The 16,624-nt window shown below is 46.5% G+C and overlaps 1 pseudogene; it reads right to left on the bottom strand.

The window, feature by feature from the left end:
* Positions 1 to 12,947: 12,947 nt before the first annotated feature.
* LOC149340486 (uncharacterized) lies at positions 12,948 to 14,789 on the bottom strand (annotated as a pseudogene).
* Between the last annotated feature and the right edge of the window lie 1,835 nt (positions 14,790 to 16,624).

Raw genomic sequence — 16,624 nt, 5'->3', positions numbered from 1 at the left:
CTGGTTATCAACATCCCGTCTCAGAATTTTTCCGAAATCGCAACGCAGACAATGCATCTACAGCGACCCCATGGGCAACCTTGGAATAAGCGCCGCATGTAGGACACGAGCATGCAGCGAGCCTTCCGGGATTAAGACGCAGATTGAAAGACTGAGGGAAAGAAAGCAAGAAATAAAGAGAATAGAGTGGGGGGAGGGGGGGGGGAGCAGCGAAACGCAGCGACTGCGTAATTATGCTTATTTAATATCGGCCGGTCCTAGTGCGCGACCAAATGAACGCGCGCGTACGCTCCTCCGCCCTCGCGCGCCGCACGTTCGCCCGTGACCGGACCTGCGGTGGCTTTTTCCCCGCGAGAAGAAGACGGACGCGGCCATTTTCTGCCGGGCGCGTAATTAATATTCCGGGCACGTTTCTTCACCTCGGGCCGAGGCACGAGACGAAATGAAGCCACCCGCCCCTGGCGGCTGCCTGCTCACTGCCCGCCGCACCTCCCCTGGCCAGGCCAGGCAGGGAACAGAGCCCCCCTCGTGGGGGCGGCACGAGACGTGGCCCTGGCCGGCCGCCGGCTTCATTACGCGCGCTCTCTGCGGCGGCCGTTCATGGCGCGCGCTTTTCTCTTCTTGCGCGAGCTCGGGAAAAGGGGAGAGCCCGGTCGCGGCTTCATTTCGGTCTTCCAGATCGGAGAATCGCAGCGACGCCCGGCGACACATCCGCGTAATGCGAAGCGGTGCTTCCGAGAAAACGTATCAGGAGCGCAGTGGGATATAACCCGTTTTCCCCTGTCTCCCTACTCTCCCCAAGGCTGTGTGGGGGGATAGAGCCGGTCTAGCCTTATTTTGGGTCGTGCCGTCAGTCTTGCGTCGCGTTTCTTCGCGCTATAGCCGCGCGTGCAGTTTTGCTGAGGCAGCTGTGTCTTGAATGCGATGCTAGTCAGGGCACAGTGGTAGGCAGCGAGAGTGGGAGTAAAAGAAAGCGGAAGTTTACTTCCGAACAAAATTATTTGCTCAGCCATTTGAATACTAGACCCATTCTAATAGGCGAAGTGAAAAAATCACACATCTACTAACTTGTTATCTGTTGCCTCGGGGATAGTTAACCTCAGAACAAAATTATGGGATTGCCGTTTAAATGCTAGTCCCGTCCTAACAGAAGAATTGAAAAATTACCCGTTACTCACCCTTTATTTTATCCTGTGTTGCCTCTGAGATATTTGCCGTGGCAATTTATAATGAAACCGCGGTGACTTTGCTCTTTGTTCAGTCTTGGGAAAGGGCCGACTTTCAGAATATGTTCATGTCACAACTACAGCTGTAAAGAAACCTCCAGAAAATATTGATTTACATTTTATAGATTATGTAAGAGCATTTGAGTTAATAGAAATATCAAAAAAATATGTGAGGGGTTGAGAAAACGTAAGTGAGAAAACTGAAAAACTTAGCCACGGATTGCACAGCGGCCTTAGACCTCCAGAAGAGGAGAGAAAAATTCCATTTGGAGAGGGTTTCAGATTAGCAGACAGAGTACGTCCTTGGTTAGTTCTTGCGGAATTACAAAAAGCATTGGAAATTGTGCAGAATACATCACTATCCTCGAATTTCTGATAATATACTCACGTTAAATAGCTCAGGACATGTGCTGCTATGACTGGCCGGGAACATTAACCCGAAAAGCACTGCAGTAGGTTGTAAATTTATGCGAAAAATTAGAGTAGCGCTCTGCATTGTGACGAATCAGGGCTGAATTTTAGGATAGATTGTGAGGCCTTTGAGAAGTTTACGTCTACATGGGGCCAATGTGCCATGGAAGATCAGGATTACGAGAGAGCAATTAGCAGGAGAACAAGAATGGGTTATGTAATGCATTTGGAGGGCGCTCCAGAGTTGTGAACAATACCGTTACAGATTTTGCTCGAAACCTGTGCACATGACCATTGTATTCTGTTGGTAACCTTGGAGGCTAACGGACGGAACGGCTTGAAGTCCATGGTTGAGAGTGGGGCAGGTAGATAGCTTCTTGATACACGCAAAGTGAACAAGGGTGGGGAAGGCCTCAGGATGTTTGCGAATGTTTCGACAACAGGACTTGTCTTCGTCTGGGCAAAGGGTTCATCAATGGCGAGGTTTAAATAGGGCCTTCACTGCGAGGAGGAAGGCTCGGTGTGGGAGGCCTCCCTCACAGTCTTGTTCTCCTGTTGTCGAAACATTCGCAAACATCCCGAGGCTTTCCCTTCCTTTCTTCCCTTTGAGTGGAACTGCCTGAAGTGAGATTGAAAAGAAACTGGCGGGGCGATCATACGATGCGACGATTCAAATCCGGGTTAGCAGTACTAATATTACATTTCGTTTTTAAGTGATCACTTTCCCATTTTGCTATTGAATTGGATTTCAGCTTTTGCTTTTTCATTCCTCTTCCGCATGGCCTTCTGTAGGGTGTAAGTTGGTGATGGGTGCAGGCCTTCCGGAGGGTGGAATTGGGTGCAGGGAGGAACTTTTGTAGGGCGGAAGCTGCACACGCTGCCGCCGTTTAGGGGGAGTGCCATTCATGCTGCTCACACAGTAAAGACTGCCGCGAGCGGTGCAAAAGAAAGTGACCGGCGTAAGGTTGATAGGAATAATTGCAGCAGGGTGCATTGTGAAACGAAGGGGCATTCATTTCTTTGCATTTGAAATTAGCACAAAGAAGTTGATTTGGACATAATACGTAGAGCAGAAAGGCGATGGCCTGTAAGGGCGACAGACGTGTTGCAGTTGGAAGGAAGACGGAACTGATGGAAGCAGATAATTAAGCAAGAGAGTCACGGTGGGGATCAGTTTAATGCGGTTGGTGCATGAAAACTGCAAATGGTGGTCAGCGGTGGGTGAAAATTTTTTTCCTTAGGGAACTCGATTCGGGATGTGATGAGGATAGGAAACTAGCCTCTTAACTCCGATTTTAGTGTTACAAGAAGGCTGAAGGCAAATTCAGGGACATTACCTAAAAGTAATGTTTCTTAGGCTGTACGTAATTACATAACTTAAGAGTCGACTCGGTCGCAAGGTAGCGCTGACATCAATTTTAGCCAGAGAGCAAGCAGCCTGTAGACTTTTGCTGTTGAGTGTACAAGCCATGATGCAGCGCTGGTGCAAGTGCGGTGCAGGACATGAGTATGGTGCATGATGTGCATGACGCTAGTTTTCCTGTGTTGGTCAACATTCAAAACAGCCTATGCTAGTAGCTCAGGCCCACAGCAAGTCGAATGATAAAGTTTAGCTTATTTCTGACTTTTTTTGTTAGCTTCTTCGTCCAATGCTTGAGTATCGCGGAGTCGTTTAGGAAACATAACGTTGGTTCTCTGAGTAACTGGCATGCGCAGTTTAATATTTTCCAATCAACACATACAAGGTGAGTGAAGACGGAAAAAAGTTGTTCAATGATGTTTATTTTTAGAACAGTCTGGCACTCAGAAATCAAAATCAGCAAAAAAGAAAACTGAGGTAGAAAGAGAGGATATTATCAGCAGCTGTGGTGAATTTAACACCAACATGCAATGAACCCGAATGACTACGACTGCGAGGATAGAAAAGCGATGCATCGCGAAACAGCAGCAAACAACACGGGACTGACCAATCCTTTTAAGAGGTGCCGTTTTCTAGTGTGAAAAGGTAACATGTCTCTGCGGGTAGAGAACCACTTTAAAATGATAACTTTGCGTCTGAAGCTGTCATTTTCGAAATACGCATGTTTTATCAATTTTTTTTTGTGTTTGCTTGTATACAGAATTGAATTCTGAGTCATGTTTATTAGTTTCTGTGGTGTGGACTTTTAATTCTCAGGTTGTTGGGTTCCTCGAAGAGCACGTTGCTCTGAATTTGATTTGAGGCAGAGCCCATTTTTTCTTTTTTATTGACATGGGCATGAATTGAGAGGTTGATTGGTGTGCATTAGGTATGTTTCGACGCATAAAATTCGTATTTAGCTTACTCTTGTTTCCTCTTCCTCAGACAATACTTCCACGTCCGTGCGAGGTGAAAGAATTTAAGATTATCTCGAAAAATACAAGAAGAAACTGCGTGGCATCTCTCAAAGGCGATTTAAATGCATAGAATTTGTTGTGTAGCAGTACAAGCTGTATTGCAAGCAACTGAGTCTACCAGAAGAGCACCTGTTTCCAGTTGGTTCCGTCAAGATTACGAGGAAGGACGCTTGCCGCGGAAGAAATTATGTATACAGTTGGAAAAAAAAAAACTGATTTATATAAAAATAGGGACAAAGTTTTCGCAAATGAATAAACAGTGTAACAGAAAGCAGAAATTGTACGAATACTGCGGCGCAACGTGAGTGAACGACTTGCACCCTGGTCGGATACGACTAGCTTCTATTTTAGTTAAGACGAAATCTAGTTTGGAGGGGACTTTTCTAAATGGAAGCAACCGACTACTACCATTCGCTGCAGCTAAAAAACATAAAAGAAGCAAAACATTTCTGTGGTGAAACACATCAGCTCTTATATCATAAAAAGTGCTTTTCGCACGAATGACAGTTTTAAGGTTGGCAAGAAAAAAAGCTAGCTATACAGCTGATTAATTGATGAATAGCTGATTAATTGCTTTCGATTTTGCATTACGCTCTTGCAATGAGAACAGAGGAGTTTGTAAACTAGGCAAGAATAAAAGGCCTAAAGTGGGTAAAAAGCTACATGCCACAAAAATTCGCAACATTGTTGAGAATCTGCCACTGAGTGAGTACGCAGGAGCGACAGGGTTGCCGGTGAGCACTCTCAAACACTCGGGTGGCACTAATATCTTGGGCACTTCCTGTTCCTCTTGTAGTAATCTAATCATATATATATATATATATATATATATATATATATATATATATATATATATATATATATATATATATATATATATATATATATATATATATATATATATATATATATAGTAAGTTGGGGAAGGCATATTGAAAAACTTAACATAATTATTCAACGTTTCAACCAGCGGGTGGTCTTTCTCAAGAATCTCGAGAAATACCAGTCCCTGGCCAGAACGTTGAATAAATCTGTTAAGTTTTTCAATGTGACTTCCCCAACTTACTATATTTTTAATCAGTTGCTTTGAAGAATTTGTTATCTCATATATATATATATATATATATATATATATATATATATATATATATATATATATATATATATATATATATATATATATATATATATATATATATATATATTGCGCTCGCATCTCAGACCGCGTTCATCAAGTCTTCATATTACTGTATTGGATGGCCCATCTTATCTGCCATGGTAGCCATCGAATGAATTACGGCATGCTCACGGACCATACATAGCATCATGCGCCCCGAGCTAAAAAAGCAGTAAGCAGCGTCCACACGCCCCTAGATGCTGGCGTCTTAAATGCGCATGGCTTCCGTTGTCGCAGGACTACGAGGCTACTCACGATGTCCCACTAGCAGCTACAGCTGTAAAAGGACCAGTTACTGCATGTTCTTCGTTTAGGAAGAGGAACAGAAGTGAATTGGCAAGAGAAGCCGCTACTCTTACCAGTCTACATCCCGTCTTTGTTTATGCATGACGTGAAAGAAACAACCCGGTGTCCTTTTCCAAGAATAATCTGTCAAAGAATAAAACGTGAGACGAAGCACCCAGAACGATTTTCCAGAAGCGTGACAGGCGCTACGAATAGACTTAGACGCCGTCCAACACACGCGCGCATGGACACACGCACGCGCAAAATCAAGCGAACGAAGGAGAACTCAAGCGACGTCACCGTGATTTACTGCTTCGATTTTACGGACACGAGAAAATGGCGCCCTTCGTGCTTGCTTGGCGTGGCGAACATGGCCACACCATGCAGCCAGGTCGAGTCTGAAAGGTACTTTTTCTCCAAAACAAAAGTGGTAACTTTGAAGTTTTCTCGGGGAAGAAAACGCGCGACTATTTTTGGAAACGAAGGCAGGTCATGCAGTTAACCACTTTCTTTGCGCAGAAGCTTTGTAGCTACCTACTTATGTTATCTAAACATAGGAGTGGGCCTTTGTAATCCTAGAAATTCCGTATGGGCATCTTTTAGCTGTCTGTCATTTGCATCACTCTGATCTTCGTACTGCGCGGCATGCACTGCTTCTTTCGTTTCATTGCAATGCTCAGACTGCGCACACACTCGCTTGCAGCCGTTGAATTGACCATACAGCCATCGGTACATGACTGTGAACGGAACGCTGAGTAGGGTTAAGAAGGTGTGAGCAGTGCTTTGGAGCGTGGTGACATCATTTTCCGAGGCTGTAAATAGACAAACGGCGGCTTTTTCGAATTGTTACATAATGAAATAGGCATTTTTACGTGCTTTTGCGTTGTTCCCAAAAGCTTTATATTGCCCAAAATATCTTTCCAGTGTGGAGTAGAGGGCGGACAGCTTTGCCCTTGCGATTCCCTTCCACCGCCTCGCACTCTCTCACACACACATACTGCACAAAAATAAAGTAGCCGCAATGCAAGCTACATTTCGTAATACGGAGGCAGCAAGGCCAAGACGTAAGGAGAGACACAGTGAATTCAAATTCACCCTTTGTCTCGCACCGTAGTTCGGAGATTGAGCAAGAAAGAAAGAGAGAAGGGTAAGAACACGCTCCAACGCTGAGGTAGTCTGTTCACGTCCAATACATTTGGCCTTCATTTTCATCTCGGGCGCCCCCTTTGGCACGGTGCAGCCGGCTACCTTCGCTCCCCCCCCCCCCCCCCCTTTCTCAAACAGATCTTTTTTTCATGCTTTCTCTGTCGGCCGCAGTGCCCGAGCTTGGAGCTGCGCTACTATTTCTGTCTTTCTTGCTTCCAGTAGGATTTTGCCTGCAAACGCGTGCAAGCCTCAATCAATTAGAATCATTCGGTAAATTCGATCGGTATTCTTGGCCTGTTTCTCTGCGTTTGGCTGGAAACAGGAAGTCTATAAGGGTCACGAATTTCCTGTGATTGGGTTTTGATCTAGCACTATCATTCAGCAATTGTATTTCATTCTGCAATTCGAGCCGCATTAGAGTGATGGATGGGATTTCACGAGCGTTATTTTTTCTTCTTAGAGTGCTTGATAATTGTGCTCACCCGTAAGCTATTAACATTGATTAAAACGTTCGATAAATCAATGTCATGTACTTTTCGAAATACTGACGGATTCTGGAAGTAATTTCGTATCAATAGAATAATAATGGTGTTACGAAATTTTTGCCCGTCAGTCTTTTCAAACCAAGGCAAACATTCTGCACTGAGACACTGTCACGTACTCGTATTCATTCTTTCCCCTGATTTTCAAAGATTGAATAAAAAAATTAACTCCTGATTTACTTCGTTAAGCTAAATCCTACCATGGTGCGCTAGCGCAGTATCATTAGATTTTTCGAAAAGGTTAGTTACAATAGTTTTGCCGACAAAGTAAGCGACAGCTGGCGCGCCGCGGTTTCTGACTTCCCATTTGGCTGCAGCTGTCGCGAAACCGGTTTTTCTCCTACATATGAAAAACACCGGGCTTCACCCGCACATGTACCGGCTTTTTCGCTCGTTACGCACCTAGTGCTAGCGCACACAGAGGAAAGGCGGACATCCCTCTCTCTCGTTTGCCACCCGAAAACCGCCGCCTGTCACGCTCTCTTCGTCTTCCCTCTCTACTTGCATTTCTCTTCTGAAAATGCAGAGGGTGATTTCCCTCTCTCCGCTTTGCCACCTGCCAACAGTGGCAGGTGGCGGCTGGAAGGTGGAGGCTTCATGCGCGGACGGGACGGCTTTTTCGCTAGCGAGGCATCTTGTGCTAGCGCACCAAAAACGGTTTTGATCTCTGAATGCGTTAGCATATTCTGTTGCTGTCGATTCTGCTGCAGCTCAGCCTTAAGGGGTATGCGGCGATAGAGCTAATGGGTTAATGGCCGTATATGCGGAATTGGTCATTCTCGACTGTGCATTCATAGATCCCTGGCAGTCCCCATACCACTACTGGCGCAGTGGCGCAGCGGTTAAGCGATGCGCCACTGCCCTGCGATGGCAGGTGCTGCCACCAGAGGGGTTTGTGCGGCCCAGGTTGCTCTGCCCGAGCAACACTTCGCGACTAATCATTAATGTAACTGCCGCGTGTCACGGTGGTAAGATTGCTCACAATTGGATGAGAGGTTTTCACCTGCCACAATGGGCAGGTTGTGATGACTTCAAGAGGGTCACTCCGCGTCACGCATGACTGCCCACCATGCAGGTGGCGGTTAAATTATTGATTGGTCCAGAGAGGCTACATGGAAACAGCAACCCGGGTCTAGAGCTCGTCATATCCAAAGGGGGTCATGTGTGACGGCGGTCGCTATTTGCACTTGCACAGACCCTTGTAATGCTAACGCTTTCATAACATCTCTGCATGGTCAACAAGTATAATTGGTACGGATGACTTTGAAACCACGTAAAAAAACTTCGTTTTACAATGTGATGCTTAAACTCGCATTATGTTCTTCGCTATAGTTGCTTTCTTTGCCAATTAATTTTTCAACTTTTCAACTTCATGTCCCGTTTTCAGGAAACATTTTTGTTTGCGTACCTTGAATTGTCTGTTTACCTTTAAACTTACTTTCGACGCTTTTCGTAAATTTTGCGTTCTACAATTTGTAGTTTTACTCAATGTTGTAGCCTTTACCTTTGTTTTGTCCCCCTCCTCTGTGATGTGGAGTGTGCTTCAGGTATAGATAAATAAAAGAAATACGCTGAAAAGCAGCGCTTTGTACTAAATAAATAAGTACCTGTCCGGTATAGTGTCTGCGTATATCGTGCGATACATGCTTTGCTTTTGTAGTACTCTCGCAAAGCTAGAAATTTTAAAATGGTGAAATGGAATTTTTTGTGCTTGATATGCCTGAGATCTCCTCGTTGCCCTCTCAAACCATAATGTAGGCTGAACGGAAAGAAATGAAGCCAACGTGGTTAATTTAAGTTATCATGAATACACCCGGATCTCGAATACATCAGCTAATATACCAGCAGCATGTGGTGATGCTGCTGTGCCCAGATCTGCGTTTGCTCTGGTCAGTTGAACTCGAGTGTGCCTGAAAGCCACCCCATTGACCTTTTAGCGGTGGCTCAGTGGTTACGGCGCTCGGCTGCTGAACCACAAGAGGCGGGTTCGATCCCGGCCGCGGCGGCTAGAATTTCTTTGGAGGAGCAATTCTAGAGGCCCGTGTACTGTGCGTTGTCAGTGCACGTTAAAGAACCCCAGGTGGTCGAAATTTCCGGAGCCCTTCACTACGGCGTCTCTCATAGCCTGAGTCGCTTTGGGACGTTAAACCCCATAAACAAAACCAAACCAACTTTGCATGGAAGTAAGTGACGATGCCGGTTAATGATACCTGTGACACGAGAAAGCTTACTGATGACAGCGTTAACGTGATTGTCCCAGCTTAGCTGGCTGTTGAAATGAACCCCTAATATCTTAATATTGTCTACAACATCTATTGTTTCCAAACATAGCTTAAGATCGCATGGTAGAATAATGTTTTTATTTTTTGGTTTGAATATAATTGCCTTAGTTTTAGTTACATTAATTTTCAACAGATTATTAAGAGACCAATGATGGAGTGTTATTAGTGTCCTATTGGCCTCGTTTATCACATCTTCACATGCGCTTGATGAGAAGAACAGTGAGACGTCATCTGCATACATAACACACTTCGCATGCAGGCATTGATTAACGATATCATTGATATACAAGTTAAAAAGAAGCGATCCAAGGATACTTCCCTGAGGTAAGCCAGCAGTTACTTTCTTTACTGAGGATCGACAGCTATTAATACCAACAAACTGAAAGCGATGTGCAAGATATGACGCGAGAAGCGTGTGAACACGACCCCTGAAGCCGTAGTCGAGCAGTTTTGTGAAAAGTATATTGTGACTGATGTAGTCGAAAGCCTGCAAAAAGTCTATAAAATAACCAAGGGCAAGTTTCTTTTCCTCGAAACACTGTAAGAGGCATGGGCGTCCGGAGGGGGGGGGGGGGGGGGGGCAAGGGGGGGCGGCTGCACCCCCCTGGAAAATCACTCACTCGAACCGTGAGTGATGGCCGCACGCCAGGGGCGGTGGTGCGCTCAGCCAAAAGGGTAAAAGCAGCCCCGCTTCCACGCTTTGGGGCACATCTGCGAAATGCCGCTTTCAAACCACACCATCGTTAGCTCTGTTGAAGGGCGACCTGTTGCAGACATACAGCGCAACCGGCGAGCATGTGTTTCGAGCCGCCTTGAGATGGGTGTCTGTTTCTTTGATCTCTACACAGATAGCGACACGGAGGCAGACAGTGCACAGGGCATCTTGTTTTCGCCTTCGTTACGCCGGCCACCGATGAACTCTTCAGGAGGGAAGGACAAATCAGCCGTGTCCACCCCGCTTTGTCGGGCTGCTCAGGGGCAAGCGGGCGATGAGTTGGCGCCGCCGCTCGCTGTCTCCTCCGATCCACGGGAGAGCGCAGTTCGGTAGAAGCGCAGCTTTCAGAATCTTCGGCAAAGGGGATTAGCTGCTTTTGTTCACGGCGACGCAGTCTCTAGAGGCGCCCCCACACCAGCGTTCCTTGCGTCTTCTCCGAAAACCAGCGCCTTTGGTCAACGCAGCCCGATGGCGCCTGCCTGGCTCGCCTGTCACCTCTGGCTGGGTCTCAAATCACAACAACGCCCATGTACTTTGCGATGTCAGTGCATGGTAAAGAGACCCAGGTGGTCGACATTATCCGGAACTCTGTACTACTCCGTCCCTCATAGCCTGAGTCGTTTTGGGGCTCTGAACCCCATAAAAACACACAAAACAAATTTTCCGACCGGAGTGGCGAGTGTCCCTTCCCCTCGGAAGTCACGCGGAAGTAAGCCCTTGCACGTGTGCGCGCCGCTGTGTTTGTGCTTCGGTGTTTTTAGTGGCCGGTTGTCACCGAAGCTGAAAACAACCGAGACAGCGGACGAGAAAACGACGAGCGGCGAGCAGTGTGTGTGCGGTTGCTCGACTGTGCGGATGCGCGAGCAAGATGGAGCGAGGTGTATGAAGCTGCGAGCGTGGACTTTTCTTGTAAATAAGTTTTCGTTGTATATATACTCATCTTTTGTTTTCAACGTACGCGTTCAACCGTTTTTCCAATCAATGTGTATGATGAGTGTGCACCGAGAGCGTGTAATGAAGCACAGAAATGAATTTATCACCCGCGTAATCACGCAATTCGCCCAGAAAAATCCGAGGCGCCTACAGTTGCTGTTCAAGGAAGACTGACTGAGTGACTGTAGTTGCGTGTTTGTGACCATATTGTGCTGTGTGCTGGTCATCAATCCGGGTGAGTCGAGAACCCGTATGCAGCAAGACTGAGCACTCTTCTCCACGAAGTGACAGTATATTTTTGCATTTTTTATTAATTTTGATTCTTTCTTCGTTGATAAACTCCAATGTATCTCTCCTAGCCACGCTTTAATTTGCTGTTTGTAATTTTTTTTTCATGTGTGTATTTAACTTATTTTTTATTTATATATAAATAAATAAAATTACTCCGCAAATAGTGCCTTTTTGCTACGAACATACCCCCCCCCCCCCCCCCCCCCCTCCGGCGCCAACAACCAATGGGCCCCCCCCCCTGCAAAAAATTCTGCGGACGCCCTTGGTAAGAGGTACTCTTTCTGGCTTAGTAATGTTGTCTCGGTAGATTTATGTTTGATAAAACTAAACTACGAATCTGTTATTATTTGGTGTTTGTCACAAAAGCATGACAGTCGCGTGAGGATAATTTTTTCCAGTCCTTTAGAAAAGATTGCCAGCACGGAAACCGGCCTATAATTTGAAACGCAAAGCTTATTACATTTCTTATACAAAGCTGTCACCTTAGCAATTTGCATGCGCCGTGAGAACACTCTGTATTCAAACTTAAATTAAATATATGTGCTAAAATTGGGACTAGAATACCTAACACATGCTTCACAGGCCGTATCTGCAAATCATCCACATCGTCGCATCTGCTGTTCTTCATGCTAATGAATGCAGTGAATACTTCGGAAGATGTAGTTGGACTCAGATACATAGAATCGCTACTTTGGTTGGTTGGTTTATGGGGTTTAACGTCCCAAAGCGACTAAGGCTATGAGAGACGCCGTAGTGGAGGGCTCCGAAAATTTCGACCACCTGGGGTTCTTTAACGTGCACTGACATCGCACAGTACACGGGCCTCGAATTTCTCCTCCAAAGAAATTCAACCACCGCGGCCGGGGTCGAACCCGCGTCTTTCGGGCCAGCAGCCGAGCACTATAGCCACTGAGCCACCGCGGCGGCTGAGAATCGCTACTTTGACTTATGCAAGCATCATATGACATGTTTGACGAACTTTGGTATTCTCAGGTGACGAAATATTGATTAAACGCCTCTGCTAGCTCCTGCCCATTTACACTTCGTCCTTGAATAAGTACTTCTTGAGGAGAGCTAGTCTGGGGTGTGCGTAAAACAACGTTGTTAATCTGGTTCCATAACTTTCGAGAATCACCGTGGCATGATTCGAATTTGCCGTAGTAATACGAATCCCTATCACACCTTAACTTTTTGTTTAGCCTATTTCTGAGGACTTTGTATCTTGCTAATAGTTCGGGATCGCGTGTATTAATGAAGTCTTGGTACATTTGTTCTTTAGATTGTATCTCCTTGGGCAACTGTGACGTCATCCACTCCTTGCACTCTTTCCGAGGTCTTACGTGTACCAGGTTTCCGTAATCATAAACACTTCAAACTTATCTAGTTTAAGAAACAGGTACTCAAGATCAGCAGTTTTATTCACGGCAGACCGCGCATTCACATGGAGACAACGAAAAGACGTGTTTGTTAATATTTCTTTACACTTTACTTCATTCATCATGACTTGATTGCAAGCTTCTGGACCGTCATATTGGTTGATAAGACTGCGCACGTCTAGATTGATCAAAGTTTGCGGCGCCTTGACCGAGTGGCCCGTGGTTCCATACTGTGGTCTACTTCTCTTTCTTCGTTCTTTGGTTCTAGTTCAACGATGTCGTTGCTATCGTTGTCCCAGGCGAAAAGGCAATCATTAATTAGAACTTTATCATACGTCAACCTCACGTTTTCTTTCCTGTCACGTTTTTGTTTGGTTCGTTTCGACAGCTTTTTCCTTACCTCTCGGAGACTTTGTGAAAAATCTTCACTAATCGAATAGGTAGATACTTTAAGTTTAGAACACTGCTTTAAAATGTTTACTTTATCACGGTAGTCTAGTAACCTAAAGATCACTGGTCTATCTTTGCCTTCATTGTCTGCATTTCGTCTACCGAGTCGATGTATTCTTTCAATACCTGATACCGTCACGTTTAGAAACCAAACCAACCTTATCTTCAAGAATACCTTTTGTTACTATTGTCTGAAGTTGCTTGTCAGACTCTTCTTCTTGCTCATTTATGCCAAAAACAATCAGGTTTGATCGTCGGCTTCTATTTTCTAAATCATCATTTTTTTTTGTCATTACTGACAGCTGCTGCTCCAATTCAGTCACTTTTTCTACACATTCCATGACTTTTTCCTGAAGGCTTCCTATCTCTTCCAGCTTCTTCTCAATAACGTTGAGCTTTTGGTTTGTTGCATTTTTCCCTTCTTTATTTCCTGTATGTCTGCCGCAATCAACTTCAATTGCTCCGAAATCGCACTATCTGGTCCGGGGTTCGCCTCGGTGTCGCCCCCCAGTAGCAACAAGAATCGCAGTGAAACACATAAACTACACATCAAATCAAGCACGGGCCGTGGGCACGGCAGCAAAAGAAGGCAAACATTGTTGCTACGCAGGCATTTTCCGTAGTGTCTGCTCACCTGAATGAAGAAGACAAAAGGGTTTGTAGCCCTTATTTTGGCATTGCCGCCGCGCCCACTGCCGCGTGCTGTTGTTGTTGTTGTTGTGACTGAGAGAAGGATGGAAAGGAAATTGCACGGGCCTGCTACTGGCTCTAGACAAGCCACCACCGCTGCCAGTTGCAGATAGAGGAGAGTTAAAAGATCAGAGGAAGGAGAGAGAGGAAGGGAAAGACGCGCTTCGCAGCAACAACTGCGTCCGCCGGGGCGGACGCTGCTCAAAAAACAGATAAGCGGCCGAAGCCGCGCTCGCCGAAGCGAGAACAGCTTCGTGGCACGCCTCTTTTATACGGTCCGGTGTTGATGATGCCGATGCTCCTGCTGCTTTCGTCGACGAAGCAGTGACGCCGCTGGGAAGGCTGTGGTAGAAATCTTGGAATACGGCCGGATGACTTGTTGTGTTGACGGGATCGATGCAAGCAGCCGCAATGTCCGATAAAGATGCGTAGTTGTGCGTCGGTGGCTGCCCCACCAGCAGAGGCAGCAATCCAAGAAAAACCTAGATGAAGAAGACAAAAGGGTTTGTAGCCCTCATCTTGGCATTGCCGCCGCGCCCACTCAATCCTCATAATGCTATGGTATTTAAAGATTGCATGTATTATCAGGGGCGCGAAGCTGAGCTCTCAGCGTACTTCCAGCCGCACCTTTATTAATTGCCGTTCTTACCACCAGATTTCTCTTTGTCAATACCTTGGCAGAACTGCCTGGACTGAACTTGCTTTTGATTCTGTTACAGACTTCACAATGGATTGTTAGGCTATAAAAGTAAATAAGAAAAATAATGCCTAGTCCGTCGTATGGACTACAGTCGGATACGTGTGAAGAAAGAATCGACCAATGTCCTTCGAAGGGTGCCCTTTAACCAATGACAATGACATACTGACATGAAATTCGTGCACCTGTCATGGTCGCTAGCTGCTGCACACTAGTTTGAGCATTCGCCTCACATGCGGGAGGTGCTTGGTTCGACCTCTAGTGCCACCGGGTACCCAACGGTGGTACAATGGGTACAAGCTTTCCCCTGGCTTGGTGCTTGGCTTAATTAGGGTGAAGTTATAGAGAAACGAGTTTTTGACTCCACCTTGCGTGACCTTTGACCTTTGTGTGACCTTTGACTAGGAGCTGCATCCCACGAGTGCAAGGCGGTTGACCTTGGCGTCTTGACAAACACCTAGAAGCCATTGGTTGACGGCCTTTTATGAGGAGCAGTTGCCGCTTCTTCTGAAGTTGTATCTGAAATCATGGAGTGCTTATTCTGTAGCCCTGTAATTTCTTTTTTTTTTACGCATTTCCTGGCTCACGCAGAATTAATAGTTTCCTCAGCTTCAAACGTACTCTCTGCGCACTTATGCTCTAGTGATGGTGGCGAAAATGTTTCTTCAGTTACGTAGAGAAAAGTTGTCGAAGATGGGTGGTGCCTTGAACTAGTGCAGATGGCTTTGTACGGAAGTACTCACGCGGTATATTGTTAACACCGCAGCCGAAAACCTACGTTTTCTCAAGTGAACGGGTTAGTGAAAGCCAGTGCCTGTTGCACACTGTCACCCCGACGTGTTTGTTTGTCCTTACTTCTTACCACAGTTAGACAAGTGTGAAACGGATGATTAGTGGAGGTTCACCTCCATCCTTTTTTTTTTGTTTTCCTCGTTGCTTCGCGAGTGGTGCACGCTGCGGCCCTGGCGAACGCACACTTCGCACTTGCTGTACGCGGAACAAAATGCCCAACAAGACGCGTCTAACAGGCGGAGCAAGCTAGAAAGCCGCGAAGCCGGAGAAGGCAACAGGGGGAAACTGGAGAAAGAACAAGCGGAGGCGAAAAGGAAGAACGGCGACCGGTGCCTTTCCTTGTAGATTTACTTGTCCTTTTCCTTCCCCATTCGCCCGGTCGGAGGCGGTGGGGAAGAAAAGGGGGATGGTCGAGGCGAGCCTTTTTTCGTCAAGGATGGGCGAACGTGGCGTCGCAGGCGGAAGTGGTCGTGTGGCACCGAGTAGGAACGGAAGGGACCGGCAGGCGTGACGCCTCTCTCATTTCCGGCCTCGTTTACGCCGTGGTGCCAAAAAGGAAACTGCGAATGCGCAGGGGAGGAAAAGGAAAAACCCGGTCGCAAAGGGGGAAGGCAAAGATGGGGAGGAAGGGTAGGTCCGCGTTCGTTCCCTCCGTCGTCCGTCGTCGCGACTGCTGCAGCGACCGGCGTGGGGACCGGGCTCTTAGATAACGGCTCCTCTTACACGACGCGAAAACCAGTCGCGCGCACGGTTACACCTCAGCGCCGCTTCGCTGCTCGGCTGTGGAGGCGACTCCGCTTTCTTCTGCCCGGCAACCGTTGCCACCCGTAGCCTCCGTGAATTCGCGCTTTTTCTCTCTTTTGTGTTCGCTTTTTTTTCTAGGTTCTTTGCGTTTCTTTTCGCGCACGTGGTTTGTATCTGTTCCCTCGCTGGATGACCAGCCGGTTCGGTTATAGCGGGTAGGTAGCTCATTCCTAATTACAGTGTGATAGGGGCATATCCTGCAGTTAGCGACGTTGGTTTAGTCTTGAGAAAGCTACGGATATTACACGTCCTATGCAACATGTATATTACACCCTATGTAATATAGTAAAGCCATGTTTATTACACGCCCCAGGCCTGTAAAGTTTTTCTTGGGGAAAGAAGTGCCACCGCTGACGCAAGGTAGTGTTAACTGGAGATCTGTGGGAGAGACCGTTGACCTACGATGGCCCTAACATGGCTCTACTGCTGTT

This window comes from Amblyomma mixtum, chromosome 6, assembly GCF_055824585.1.
Source record: "Amblyomma mixtum isolate Tamu chromosome 6, ASM5582458v1, whole genome shotgun sequence".
NCBI classification, from domain to species: domain Eukaryota; kingdom Metazoa; phylum Arthropoda; class Arachnida; order Ixodida; family Ixodidae; genus Amblyomma; species Amblyomma mixtum.
Note: the sequence above shows the minus strand (reverse complement) of the source record. Positions and strands in the feature narration are given on the sequence as shown.